Source organism: Panthera onca, chromosome B3 (assembly GCF_046562875.1).
Source record: "Panthera onca isolate mPanOnc1 chromosome B3, mPanOnc1 haplotype 2, whole genome shotgun sequence".
NCBI classification, from domain to species: domain Eukaryota; kingdom Metazoa; phylum Chordata; class Mammalia; order Carnivora; family Felidae; genus Panthera; species Panthera onca.
Window position 1 is genome coordinate 85,905,170 of NC_138344.1, and position 13,879 is coordinate 85,919,048.

The following is a 13,879-nucleotide window of genomic DNA, read 5'->3' on the forward strand; positions in this document are numbered from 1 at the left end:
TTTAGGATATTTGGCAAAACATAAATGCTAATTTATACTGTTTTTAAATTTTTTTTAATGTTTTATTTATTTTTGAGACAGAGAGAGACAAAGCATGAACGGGAGAGGGGCAGAGAGAGAGGGAGACACAGAATCGGAAGCAGGCTCCAGGCCCTGAGCCATCAGCCCAGAGCCCGACGCGGGGCTCGAACTCACGGACCGCGAGATCGTGACCTGAGCCGAAGTCGGCCGCTTAACCGACTGAGCCACCCAGGTGCCCCTATACTGTTTTTAAACCACAAGTTACAAATACTATGTAGAAGAGACACAATATAATGAAATTTCAGAAAAATACCTGCTGCACCTCTAACAGGTAGGATACCAGTAAAAGGTATGTGGAGAGGATTTGGAGCCCCTATTGTCATATTAGTTCTTAAACACACTATTTAATGCTAAATATATTCACTTTGAACCATATGAAATTGCCAATTATGAAAAAGCCAAGAACAGTGGAGTATCAGCAATATAGTATGATTAAAACCTTATTGTATATGATTTCCACTTAACTATGCAAAATACAATAATTAGTTTCATGTTTTGTTTTTATTTCTGAGGCAGAGCTATTAAAAGCTGGTAATAATGGTATCTGACTGGCAAAACTGTTGAAAGTAAGGAATCGGGGAGTTTGCTGCTTGTGGATCAGATACGCAAAAATAAATTTTCTCATATTTGGTCAAATGTTTGATTAAAATAACCAAGTTTGAAATGTTTGCCATGAGATAGTTTTCAGAAATGTTTGCTATTTAGGTAAAAGCTTTTGAGCAATGTTTCAGTCTTTTACAAACTAAATATGAAGTATTAAGTGCAATATAGAATCATGTATTCAACAAATATTGAGAACCTGTTATTATACTAAGCACTAAAATCAGAATTTCAGAGCTCATAGGAAATATTTCCCTCATCGTCCGGTGAGGACCCTGAGTTTCCCAGGATCACACCACAAGTTAATAATGTCTCTGGGATTTGATTCCAGAATTCCCTCTTCTAATAGCAACAGGATTGTAGATTTCAATATTAGCCGCAGGCCAAACTACATTCTGTCACACAGAAAACCAAACTAATTAAATGCCCCCAAATTAATTTATTTCTTCATATATATAAGTGGAGAATTTTTTTAAGTTAAAAATAATGTCACAACTATTAAACCCCAAGGCACACACTGAACAAAATTCTAGATTCATTCACTGAAAGCTTAACTAAGTATCAGCACTTTCCTACATACTGGCAATGTAACAGTTAAAATTCCTAGTGGAGCATATAATCTAATGGAGGAGATACTACCATATTGCAATATAAGTAAAACTTTTGCCTTCCTTAGATACTCCTTGATACTCCCAGATCAAGATTTAAAGATAGCCTTTTTTTGGGGGGGTCAGTGTAAAGATAGCCTTCACCAATTCCATGAGGTCCTTAATCTCTGAATATCTTATCCAGAGGAGGTAGGTGCAGGTTTATGGTCTCACTAAGACCTCAGTCTCTTAACACCTGTATGGATTCAGTGAGAAGACCCTCCTAGACATAGTTCCAAATACTCTGTTAGAAAATTACTACCAATTATTAACCTCTTTGGGCTAGAGCAGATTTTTTTGAGTAAAATAAGCAAAGCCTGCCATCACATCTGATTTATGGTCCTACACCTCTAGAATAGTTGAGGAGATAAGATCTGGGTATAAGAATATTCTGAAGCTGGGACTCAGCCAGTGTTAATCTATAGTCAACAAATACCCACTGTGCTAAGAGCTCTGATTATAGGATATATCTCTTACCTGCAGCCAAATTTGCCTGTAGCTAATATTGGAATTCTGGGAGGTTTAGCACTGAGGGGGGGTGGGGGGGGGAAGGAAATTTTACTTGACCTACTGTTTCAGATTTACTTTCTCTCATTAGATAGATTACTCTTTCTATTATTATTTGCCCTGATATCAGAGCAAAACTGCTAAAGTGTCAAGCTTATATTTTTAAATGATTGTTTAAATTAAATTATTTTAAAATGATTATTTGGTTGAGAACTACATAATTAGAATGGCTAGAAACTTAACTGCCAGGTACCCTAAAATACTCACTGAACATAAATATCTAATAATGTCTTCAGTGTCTTGTTGGAATAAAGTTTTTGTATTGGGCCATTGGATCAGCTACTGTTCAAGACCAAAACAATAGTGGCTTAAATAAGATAGAAATTTATTTTCCCTCATGTAAGCCATGAATAAGGTTCCGGCCAGCAGAAAGAAGAGAAAGACAAGAAGCATAAAAAAAGACCTGGAAATTATACAGATCTCATTGGTCAGAACTTGGCCACATGGAGTATACCTAGGTACGAGTGAGGTTGGGAAAAATAGTGTTTTGCTGTGTGGCAATGAGTCTAGGGGGGAAAAAAAACATTATGGAAGGAGGGGAGAATATATTGGAAAATAAACAGCATTGTTTACTACTTTGGGGAAAAGTTTAGGAATAAAGAGCTATATTTTATTTGTATTTATTTATTTATTTTTTAAATATGAAATTTACTGTCAAATTGGTTTCCATACAACACCCAATGCTCATTCCAACAGGTGGCCTCCTCAATACCCATCACCCACCCTCCCCTCCCTCCCACCCCCCATCAACTCTCAGTTTGTTCTCAGTTTTTAAGAGTCTCTTATGTTTTGGCTCCCTCTCTCTCTAACCTGTTTGGTTTTTTTTTCCTTCCTCTCCCCTATGGTCTTCTGTTAAGTTTCTCAAGATCCACATAAGAGTGAAAACATATGGTACCTGTCTTTCTATGACTTATTTCACTTAGCATAACACTCTCCAGTTCCATCCACATTGCTACAAAAGGCAATATTTCATTCTTTCTCATTGCCACGTAGTATTCCATTGTGTGTATAAACCACAATTTCTTTATCCATTCATCGAAGAGCTATATTTTAAAATGACAGTATTTGCACATTTTGAAAAAAATTGTTTTCCTCAAAATTAAAGTTAACTTCATTAGTGTGTCACTAGAAAATACAGTATAACCCCATGGTATTCCAACTATGACTGGACCCACATCTCAAAATACCATTTACTAAGAGATACATAGCCTCTGTAGGCCCATAGACTCTTTTATTTAGGTGTCAAAACACAGACCCACAAATGCAGAATTTGGCATACATCCATGTAATAGAGTACTCCCAAGTCCATCCATGGAATAGGGTAGAAAGTTGGGAGAGATTATAACTCTTGAACTATTCAAAAAGACCCATTATTCCATAATATTCTTATACAGAAGTATTAGAAGTATTGAAGAAATGCTATTTACAAGTGAAAGACTCATGCTTTAAAATTTGTGGGTCTGTCATTGCTCTAAGCTCTTAATGGCTTATAACTTACAAATACCAAGGCATCATGTTATTATTTAGGACAGATCTTAGGTTCTGGTACATTAGATTTTCCCATTATCTAACAGAACATTTCTAAATTCCAAGGGACTTTACTGGACAGTGTGAACAAAATAATTACTTGGGAAACTTTTTAAAATATTTTATTGTGATATGACAGGAATAATACTTAGAGGTCATATATATATCAGAGTTCTGTTATTTGGGACATCGCTCAGAATCTAGAAGTTAAGACTTCTGTGTGGTCAACGTGCAGAAATCTATGCATTTTGCTCCTAGGAGAGCTTCCCCGGCCTTCAATCAAAACTAATTTTAGACTCAATTCTAAAAAGGTTGGTAGAGTAGATGTCTAAAATCTTGGTTCATGGCAGATTAGACACTCAGTTAAGTGTCTTACTTCGGCTCAGGTCATGATCTTATGGTTCGTGAGTTCAAGCCCTGCTCAGGCTCTCCACTGACAAGCCTACTTGGGATTCTCTCTCTCCCCCCTCTCTCTCTGCCCCTCTCTCCGGTGCTTTCTTGCTCAAATAAATAAACCTAAAAATAAAAAACAAAACAAATTAAAAGAGAATTGGGGAGGGGGAAATCTGGAAGATTCTGGAAAAGTGGAGAGAACCTGCAACTCACCTGCCATATTCAGCCTGCCTAGCAAATTGTAATAATGACAATCTTCATTTAATGCTTATGCCAGGCAATGGGCTGAGCATTTTGTAACCCATTATCTTGTTCACAATATTTCTGTGACAGATATTCTTATCCTCATCTTACACTGGCATACAGATTAAGTAACTTGCCTGAAATCACACTGAGTATTTGAGGTATTCTTTGAACCTAAGTATATATAATTTAGGAGGCCTCTCTCTGAATCACTAGCTGTGTTGTTTTTATGTTCTAATTTTAATTTCAACTTTTCTATACATAAAAAAAATCGAAATGTGAAATTATTCACAGTAAATAGCTTGTGGTATCCTAGACTTTGACAAACAAATTAGAAAAGCACAACTTCAGTGTCACAAATTGCCTATGTATGAAAGGTATGAATTTTCTGTTTATTAAGTCAGGGCTTCTCAACAATGGCACCATTAACATTTTGGGCCAGATAATTCTGTGTTGTGGGAGGCTGTCCTGTGCAATGCAAGATATTTAACAGCATCCCTACCCTCTACCCATTAGCTGCTGGTAGCAACTCCATCCCAAGTTGTGACAAACAGAAATGTCTCCAGACATTCCTAAATGTTCTCTGCAGGGCAAAAGTACCCTTAAGTGAGAGAATCACTAGTTTAAGTAAAAGAGCTCATATGATACTGAAGCCTATATTAACTTTCTAGAATCATAGAATAATAGACCTGGAAGAGACTTTAATCACTTCCTTATTTGACAGTTTAGGAAACTGAGGTGGGAAGAGATTGAGGACCTCACCTATGTCACCAAACTACTTAGTGGAAGAGTTGGGTGGGAAAGCCAGACATTTCCTGCTCTCAGAATTGGTAATCTAGGCACTTATGGATGTGACATTTCTTATAAACTGAATTCAATACTGTGGTTACAGTGGCTAGAGTCATCTTTTTAAAGCATAGTTCAGATATTACCTGTTCTAAGCCATCTTGTGGCCTTCTGTCATCCTTGGAATAGAATCTAAAGTCCTAGCCATAAGCCCAAAAGATGCCCAATATGGCTCTCGCTACCTCTCCAGACTCATTTCCTAACACCCTTCTCTTTCACCCTATTCTCATCACACTGATTTTCTTGGTATTCCTTTGAACACTTTCAAGCATGCTCCCATTTTTTTTGCATTTGCTTTTCCCTGTGCCAGGAATGTTCTTTTCCTAGACCTTCCCATGACTTGCTTCTTCACTTCCTTTAGGCATCTCCACAAAAGCTACTTTAACAGATAACTTTACATGTCTAAAATTGAACTTGTCCTCAACTTTTTCACTCTTTATGTAGCCTGACTTTTCTCCATTACATTTTCAACACCTACATATATTCTGTATTTATTTGTTTATTCCTAGTCTTTACCTCTTTTTGAATGTCAAGTCCATGCAAGAGTGACTGAAATACTGTCTAGAACATAGTAGGCATTTAATAAATATTAATTTAGTTAATGACTCACATTTGACCCAGAAGAATATCTCATACCCTTTGAGTAATCACTCCTCTTTTATCCTTCTCCGATCTCCTGGCAACTGCTAATATACTTACTGTCTCTATGGAGTTACCTAATTCTGAATATTGCATATAAAAGGAATTATACAATATGTAACCTTTCGTGCTTAAATTCTTTCACTTAGTATCATGTTTTAGAAATACTCACCGCTGGTTGCCGGTCATTGAGCTCTGTGCTGACAGCTCAGAGCCTGCAGCCTGCTTTGGATTCTGTGTCTCCCTCTCTCTCTGCCCCTGTCCTCCTCATACTCTGTCTCTCTCTCTCAAAAATAAATAAACATTAAAAAAATTAAAAAAAAAGAAATACACCCACTTTGTAGGATGTATCAGTACTTTATTCATTTTTACAGTTGAGTAATAATTCCGTTTTATGTTCCACAATTTGTTTATTCACTCATTTATTGATGGATTGTTGGATTGTTTCCACCTTTAGGCTATTAAGAATAATGCTGCTGGGGCGCCTGGGTGGCTCAGTCGGTTGAGCGTCCGACTTCGGCTCAGGTCACGATCTCGCGGTCCGTGAGTTCGAGCCCCGCGTCGGGCTCTGGGCTGACGGCTCAGAGCCTGGAGCCTGCTTCCGATTCTGTGTCTCCCTCTCTCTCTGCCCCTCCCCCGTTCATGTTCTGTCTCTCTCTGTCTCAAAAATAAATAAACGTTAAAAAAAATTAAAAAAAAAAAAAAAAAAAAAAAAAAGAATAATGCTGCTGTAAACATTTGTGTACAAATTTTTGTGTGGCCATATATTTTTCATTTTCCTTGAGTATATATATAGGAATGGGATTATTGCAACTACCAACTATTTTCCACAGGGGCTATACTATTTTACATATCCAAAGAAATGTGCAAGTCTTCCTACTTCTCCACATTCCTCCCAAAACATATTTTCCTTTAGTTTTATTTATTTATTTATTTATTTTTATTATAGCCATCCTAGTCTGCATGAGGAGGTGGTATCACATTGTGGCTTTAATTTGCATTTCCTCAGTGGCCAATGAAGTTGGCTATCTTTTCACATGCTTGTTAGCCATTTGTATATCTTCTTTGGAGAAATATCTATTCAAGTCCACTGATTATTTTTTTATTGGACTATCTTTGTTATTGAGTTGTAAGAGTTCTTTTTAAACAGTAAAACCTCAGATTTTGAGTAACCTGTGAGTGTTCTGCAAGATGAGCAAACATGTTCAATAAATTTTAACTTGATAAACAAGCAATGTCTTGCAATATGAGTAGTATGTGATGCCAAATGTCACATGATCAAAACTGAGCCAATAGTTCTTTGTGTCTCTCTCACTGCGGGATTATGGGTGATCATCTCTCATGCTCAGATGCTTGGTCTCAAGCCACTATGTTTGGCAGAAATCAGTGATTTTTCAGAACATTGGAAGGTGCCTACAACTGGCACTAGTGTATTTTTTGCCACTTCACAGCACCTATGGACAGTCCTTTGCTTTTCCATGTAAGAGAAAGCTCAGGAATGCTTTGCTTCATTCTAGGTCAGGCTGCCTGCAGATATAGACCCTTTCCTCTGCTGCCTTATTGCCAGTTCCATTAAATACAGTATTTGACAAGAGGTTTTTTTTTAATTTTTTAACATTTTATTTATTTTCAAGAGACAGAGAGAGACAGACAGACGGCAAGTGAGGGAGGGGCAGAGAGAGAGGGAGACACAGAATCCAAAGCACACTCCAGGCTCTGAGCTGTCAGCACAGAGCCTAACATGGGCTTGAACTTACAAACCATGAGATCATGACCTGAGCTGACATCAGATGCCGCCCAGGTGCCCCGACAAGAGTTTATTAATACTGTACTGTAGTCAACATACATGCGAGCATGTACAATGGCCCCCATGCAGGAAAATATTCCATGGAGCCAATAGAGAGTAGTGATTCTGTTAGTGTTAGTGAAAGTTGGAAAGTTTGTCCTACACAATAACCCTCCTCTCTCTTGTCTCCCTCACACCAGCCACGAAGGTTTTCAAAGGTAAGTGCAGGTTAATTTGTTTATTTTTCTTATTTTATAGTTTCTTTATTATTTTGTATATTACAGTATTATAATCATTTTTAAATGAATATTTTAGGTTGTGGAGTCAATCATCTGAGTTTCCATTATTTCTTATGGGGAAATTCATTTTGATATACAAGTGCTTTGGATTACAAGCATGTTTCTGGAATGAATTATGCTCACAAACCAAGGTTTTACTGTATTCTGTATATTAAACTCTTAGATTCATGATTTGCCCATGTTTCTCTGACTCTGTAAGTTGTCTTTACATTCTTGATAATATTCTTTGATGCCCAAAAGTTTTTAATTTTGGTGAAATCCAACTTATCTATTTGTTCTTTTGTTGCTTATGTTTTTGGTGTCAAAGAATTCACTGCCAAACTCAAGGTAATAAAGATTTAATCCTAAATTTTCTCATAATAGTATTATAGTTTTAACTATTTATTTATGTTGTTGGTTAATTCTGAGTTAATTTTTGTGCAAGCATACCACTGAGATATCACATGTGCATTCACTTCCAGACCATGCAGTAAATCAAATGTCACAATAGACTCAAATGAATTTTTTGGTTACCCAGTGCATATAAAAGTTACATTTACATTACACTGTAGTCTGTTAAGTGTGCAATAGCATTATGTCTAAAAAAACCAATGTACATAATTTCACTTAAAAATATTTTATTTCTAAAAATGGTATCATGTGCACTTTTAGCGGGTCATAACCTTTTTGTTGGGGGAGGGTCCTGCCTCAAAGTTGATGCTGCTGATTGATAAGGGTGGTGGTTGCTGAAGTTGAATGGCTGTGACAATTTCTTAAAATAAGACCTTTGCCACATCCATTGACTCTTCCTTTCATAAATCATATTTCTGTAGCATGCGATGTTCTTTAATAGCATTTTACCCACAATAGATATTTCAAGATTGGAGTTTCAATTGTCTCAAACCCTGCCACTGCTTTATCAACTAAAGTTTATGTCATATTCTAAATCCTTTGTTTTCATTTCAACAATCCTCACAGCATCTTCATTAGGAGTAGATTCCATCTCAAGAACCCACTTTTTTTTCGTGCCTAAGAAGTAACTCACCTGTTAAAGTTTGATTATGAGATCAAAGCAAGTCAGTCATATCTTTAGGCTCCACTTGTAATTCATTTTTCTTGCTATTTCCACCACTTCTGTGGCTGTTTCCACCACTGAGGTCTTAAATCCTTGAAAGTCATCATTGAGAGTTGGAATCAAATTCTTCCAAGCTCCTGTTAACGTTGATATTTCAATTTCTTCCCATGAGTCACAAATATTATTAATGACATCTAGAATGGTGAATCCTTTCCAGAAGGTTTTCAATTTGTTTTTCCTGGATCCATCAAAGGAATCACTTTCTATGGCTGCTATAGCCTTACAAAACGTATTTCTTAAATAATAAGACTTGAAAGTCAAAAATACTCCTTGATCCATGGGCTGCAGAATGGATGTTGTGTTAGGCCTGAAAACAACATTAATCTCATCACACATCTCCATCAGAGCTCTTAGGTGATCAGGTGCTTTGTCAATGAGCAGTGATATGTTGAAAGGAATTCTTTTTTCTGAGTAGTAGGTCTCAACAGTGGGCTTAAAATATTCAGTAAACCATGTTATAAACAGATTGTTATCATCCAGACTTTGTTGTTACCTTTATAAAGCACAGGCAGAGTAGATTTAGCATAGTTCTTAAGGGCCCTAGGAACTTTAGAATGATAAATGAGCATTGGCTTCAACTTAAAGTCACCAGATGCATTAGACTCTTGTAAGAGAGTTAGCCTATTCTTTGAAGCTTTTGAAGCCAGGTATTGCCTTCTCCCTATCTATGAAAATCCTAGATGCCATCTTTTTCCAATAAAAGGCTTTTTCGTCCACACTGAAAATCTGTTGTTTGGTGTATCCACCTTCATTAATTATCTAGATCTTCCAGATATCTGGCTGCTTCACCTTGCACTATTGTGTTCTGCAGATGGCTTCTTTTTTTATACCTCAAGCTCTTCTTTGGCAGCTTCCTCATCTTTCTCAGCCTTCAAAGAAATGAAGAGAGTTAGAGCCTTGTTCTGGATTAGGCTTTGGCTTAAGGGAATGTTGTGTCTGGTTGATCTATGCAGACCACTAAAATTTTCTCCCTAAGAGCAGTAAGACTGCTTTGCTTTCTTGTTCTTGCGCTCACTGGAGTAGAACTTTTAATTTCTTTCAAGAGCTTTTCTTTTGCATTCACAACTTGGCCATTTGGCACTAACGCCTACCTTTCAGCTTCTGTTGGCTTTTCAATAAGCCTTCCTCACTCAGCTTAATCATTTCTAGCTTTTGAATTAGGTGAGATCCCACTGCTGCCAGAAGTGCTTTGGGGCACCTGAGAGTCTCATTTGATTAAGCATCTGACTTTGGCTCAGGTCATGATCTTGCAGGTTGTGAGTTCAAGCTCTGCATTGGGCTCTGTGCTTACAGCTTAGAGTCTAGAGCCTGCTTTGGATTCTGTGTCTCCCTCTTTCTCTGCCCATCCCCCACTTGCACTGTGTCTCTCTCTCGAAAAAATGAATAAACATTAAAAAAGATAATAAAGCATAATGTTTTTAAAAATGGAAAAAAAAGTGAGAGGTATAGGGCTCTTCCTTTTACTTGAACACTTAGAGGATCTTGTAGAATTATTAATTGGTTGTAATTTCAACACTGTTGTATCTCAAGAAATAGATAGGCCTAGCAAGAGGGCTAGAGATGGAAGAATGGCTCGTCAGTAGACTAGTCAGATAACACCAATAACATTTATCAATTAAGTTTGTTGTCTTATATGGGTATGGTTCATGGTGCCCCCAATAGTAACAACAAAGATTACTGATCACAGATCTCCACAACAAATAATGAAAATGTTTGAAATATTGCAAGAATTACCAAAATGTGACAGAGACACAAAGTGAGTAAATGCTGCTGGAAAAATGGCGCTGATATACTTACTTGATGTAGAGTTGCCACAAACCTTCAATTGGTAAAGAACACACTATGAAATGCAATAAAGCGAAGTGCAACAAAATGAGGTATGCCTGCATATGGAGGGAAGTTGGCATCCAGATTCATTCTTTTGCTTATGGGTATCCAGATATCTCAGCACCATCTGTTGAAGAGACTATTTTTCCCCCATTGAATGGTCTTGGTATCCTTGTCAAAAATCAATTGGCCATAGATATTTGGGTTTCTTGGGCTCTGTATTCTTTCCATTGATCTATATACCTAGCCTTATGTTTGTACCTTACTATTTTGGTTAGTGTAGCTTTGTAATAAGTTTTGAAATCAGAACACATACATGCATCTTTCCTTTTTCAATAGTGTCTTGACTATTTGGGGCCCCTTGCAATTTTCTATGAACTTGAGGATTAGTTTATCAATTTATTCAAGAAAGGCCATTAGGATTTCTGTAGGGATTGGACTGAATCTGTAGATCACTTTGGACTGAATCTGTAGAGTAGTGCAATTCAGTTGTGCCATCTTTTAATCTGTGATCATAGAACACCTTTCCACTTACGTCTTTAATTTCTTTCAGCATTGTTTTGTAGCTTTTAGTGTACAAGTCTTTCACAAACTCTTTGGCTAAATTTATCACTCATATTTTATTCTTTTGGGTTCTGTAGTAAAGTATTTTATTTCCTTTTTGGATTATTTATTGCTGGTGTATAGAAACAATTGATTTTTGTCTATTGATCTTGTGTCTTCCAACTCTGATGAATTCATGTATTAATTTTTTTGTGGGTTGGTATTTTGTCTATGTAGAATCATGTCATTTGCAAATAGGGATAATTTTACTTCTTCCCTTCCAATTTGGATGCCTTTCTTTTTCTTTCATAATTGCTCTCTCTAGGATTTCCAGTACAATGTGAATGGCAGTGATAATATTAGGCATCCTTGTCTTGTTCTTGACCTTAGGGGAAAAGCTTTCAGTCATTATCATTGAATGTTACATGTGGATTTTTCATGATTTTTTATCATGTTAAGGAAGTTCCCTTCAATTCCTATTTTTCTGAGTATTTTATCATAAAAGGAAGTTGAATTTTGTCAAGTGCTTTTTCTATAATTTATTGAGATGATCATGTGGGCATTTTTCCTTTGTTATATTAATATGATGTGTTATATAGATTGAGTTATATTGAACCACCCTTGTATTTCTGGGATAAATCCTTTTAATGTGATTTTGAGTCTGGCTTGCTAGTAATCGTTGAGAATTTTTGCATCATAAGGGGGACTGGTTGGGGATACTGGTCTGTAGTTTTCTTGTGATGGCATTAGTATAAGGGTATAAGGGCATAAGGGTAAAGCTGATTTCATGGAGTATATCAGGAAGCATTTACTCCTCTTCTTCTTTTTTTGAGTAAAACTGTTAATTCTTCTTTATGTGTAGAATTGCCCAGCAAAGCCATTTAGTCTTGGATTTGTTTTTATTTTAATTACTGATTCAGTCTCTTTGCTATAGGTCTGTTGAGATCTTTCTATTTCTTCTAGAGTAAGTTTTGATAATGTGTGTTTCAGGAATGTGTGCATTTAATCTACATTATTTGTTGGCATACAAATGTTCATAATATTCTCTTATAATTATTTTAATTTATCTAAGGTCAGTAGTAATGGCACCACTTTCACTTCTAATTTATTTACATCTTTACTCTTTTCTTCACCAATCTAGTTGAAGTTATTAGAATTTTTAAGTATTCATTTGTCTCACTTGTATTATTTCCTTCCTTCTGCAGGTTTAGGTTTAGCTTGCTCTTCTTCTACTTCCTTACAGTATAAAGTTAAGTTTTTGTTTTGAGAGGTCTTCTTTTTAAATATAATCATCTACAGCTATGAATTTCTCTCTTAGCACTGCTTTCACTGCATTCCACTACTTTTGGAATGTCATATTTTCATTTTCATGTTTCTTAAGGTGGTGTTATGTGTTGAATTGTGTCCCTCCAAAAAGAAGTAAAGTCTAATCTACAGCACCTCAGAATAAGACCTTATTTGGAAAGAGGGTCTTTGCATAATAATCAAATTATAGTGAGGTCATTAGGTGATCTTAATACAGTGTGATTATATCCTTATAAAAATGGGGAAATTTGGACACCGAGGCAGACATGCACAGAGGGAAGACATTATCAAGAGGCATGAAAATGCCGCTTGGTTATTATGGTGGGTAGAATGTTTTGAAATCAGGAATTGTATGGCCTCCACTTTGTTCTTTCTCAAGCTTGCTTTGACTATTCAGGGTGTTTTGTGGTTCCATATGAATTTTACAATTTTCTTTCTGTATTTATGCAAAAGATGCCTTGGGATTTTGATCAGGATTGCACTGAATCTGTAGATCACTTTGGGTACTATGTACATTTTAACAATATTGTCTTCCAATTCACAAGGACGATGTCTTTCCGTTTGTATTTTCTCTTAGCAATATTTTATAGTTTTCAGTGTACAAGTCTTTCACCTCCTCAGTTTATTGCTAAGTATTTTATCCTTTTTGATGATATAGTAAATGAGATTTTAATTTCCTTTTCAGATTGGTAATCCTTAGTGTATCGAAATACAATTAATTTATATATATGTGAAATCTTGTTTCTATTTCTCTAGATTACCCTGCCTAAATGCACATGGCATTCTCATGTACTTGTATACATAGTTTTTATTAATTACTCTATTTCCAGAACTGATTGCAGTGCCTGGCACATTGTAGGAGGCTTAAGATATTTGTGGAGTTGAGAGCATTCATGATCTGACATTCTTTTGCTTCCGGTAAAAAAATAGGGGAGTTCATTTTCTTTTCCCTCTCATCCTTATTGAGATTTCTGCAAAAGCCCAACTTTTAAAAGTGATGATCTTTGATAATTAGCTTGAGAACAGGAAAGAACGCTGTAATTGGTCTCTTTCATTTCTTATAGACTGGCAACTGTTAGCAGGATAGAGAATAAAGAAATGTGTATATGAGCAACAGTGGTGTGAAGAGGTTTGGGAAAAAAATAGCTATTGAGATCTGAAAAATTCGGGAAAAGAACATTAAAAAGTTACCTTGAGTAAGTTAGAGGAAGGACTAGGGAGAAAGACCTAATGTTTGGTATCACCGTTTTTTTGGAAGAAAAAACAACTTACCAAAGGGAAAGAAAACATGGGGTTTTCTCTTTACCCTAGACTTTTAGCAGCCAGATGAGCTTTTAAAAACTAGGGTTAATATACCTTTACCCAAAGAAAAATAGTATAATCACTTTCTCTAAATTTAACTTATAAACCCATTATTTGTTTTGAATTTTCTCAATGTTGTGGTCACTCTCCCCCCTTGTTT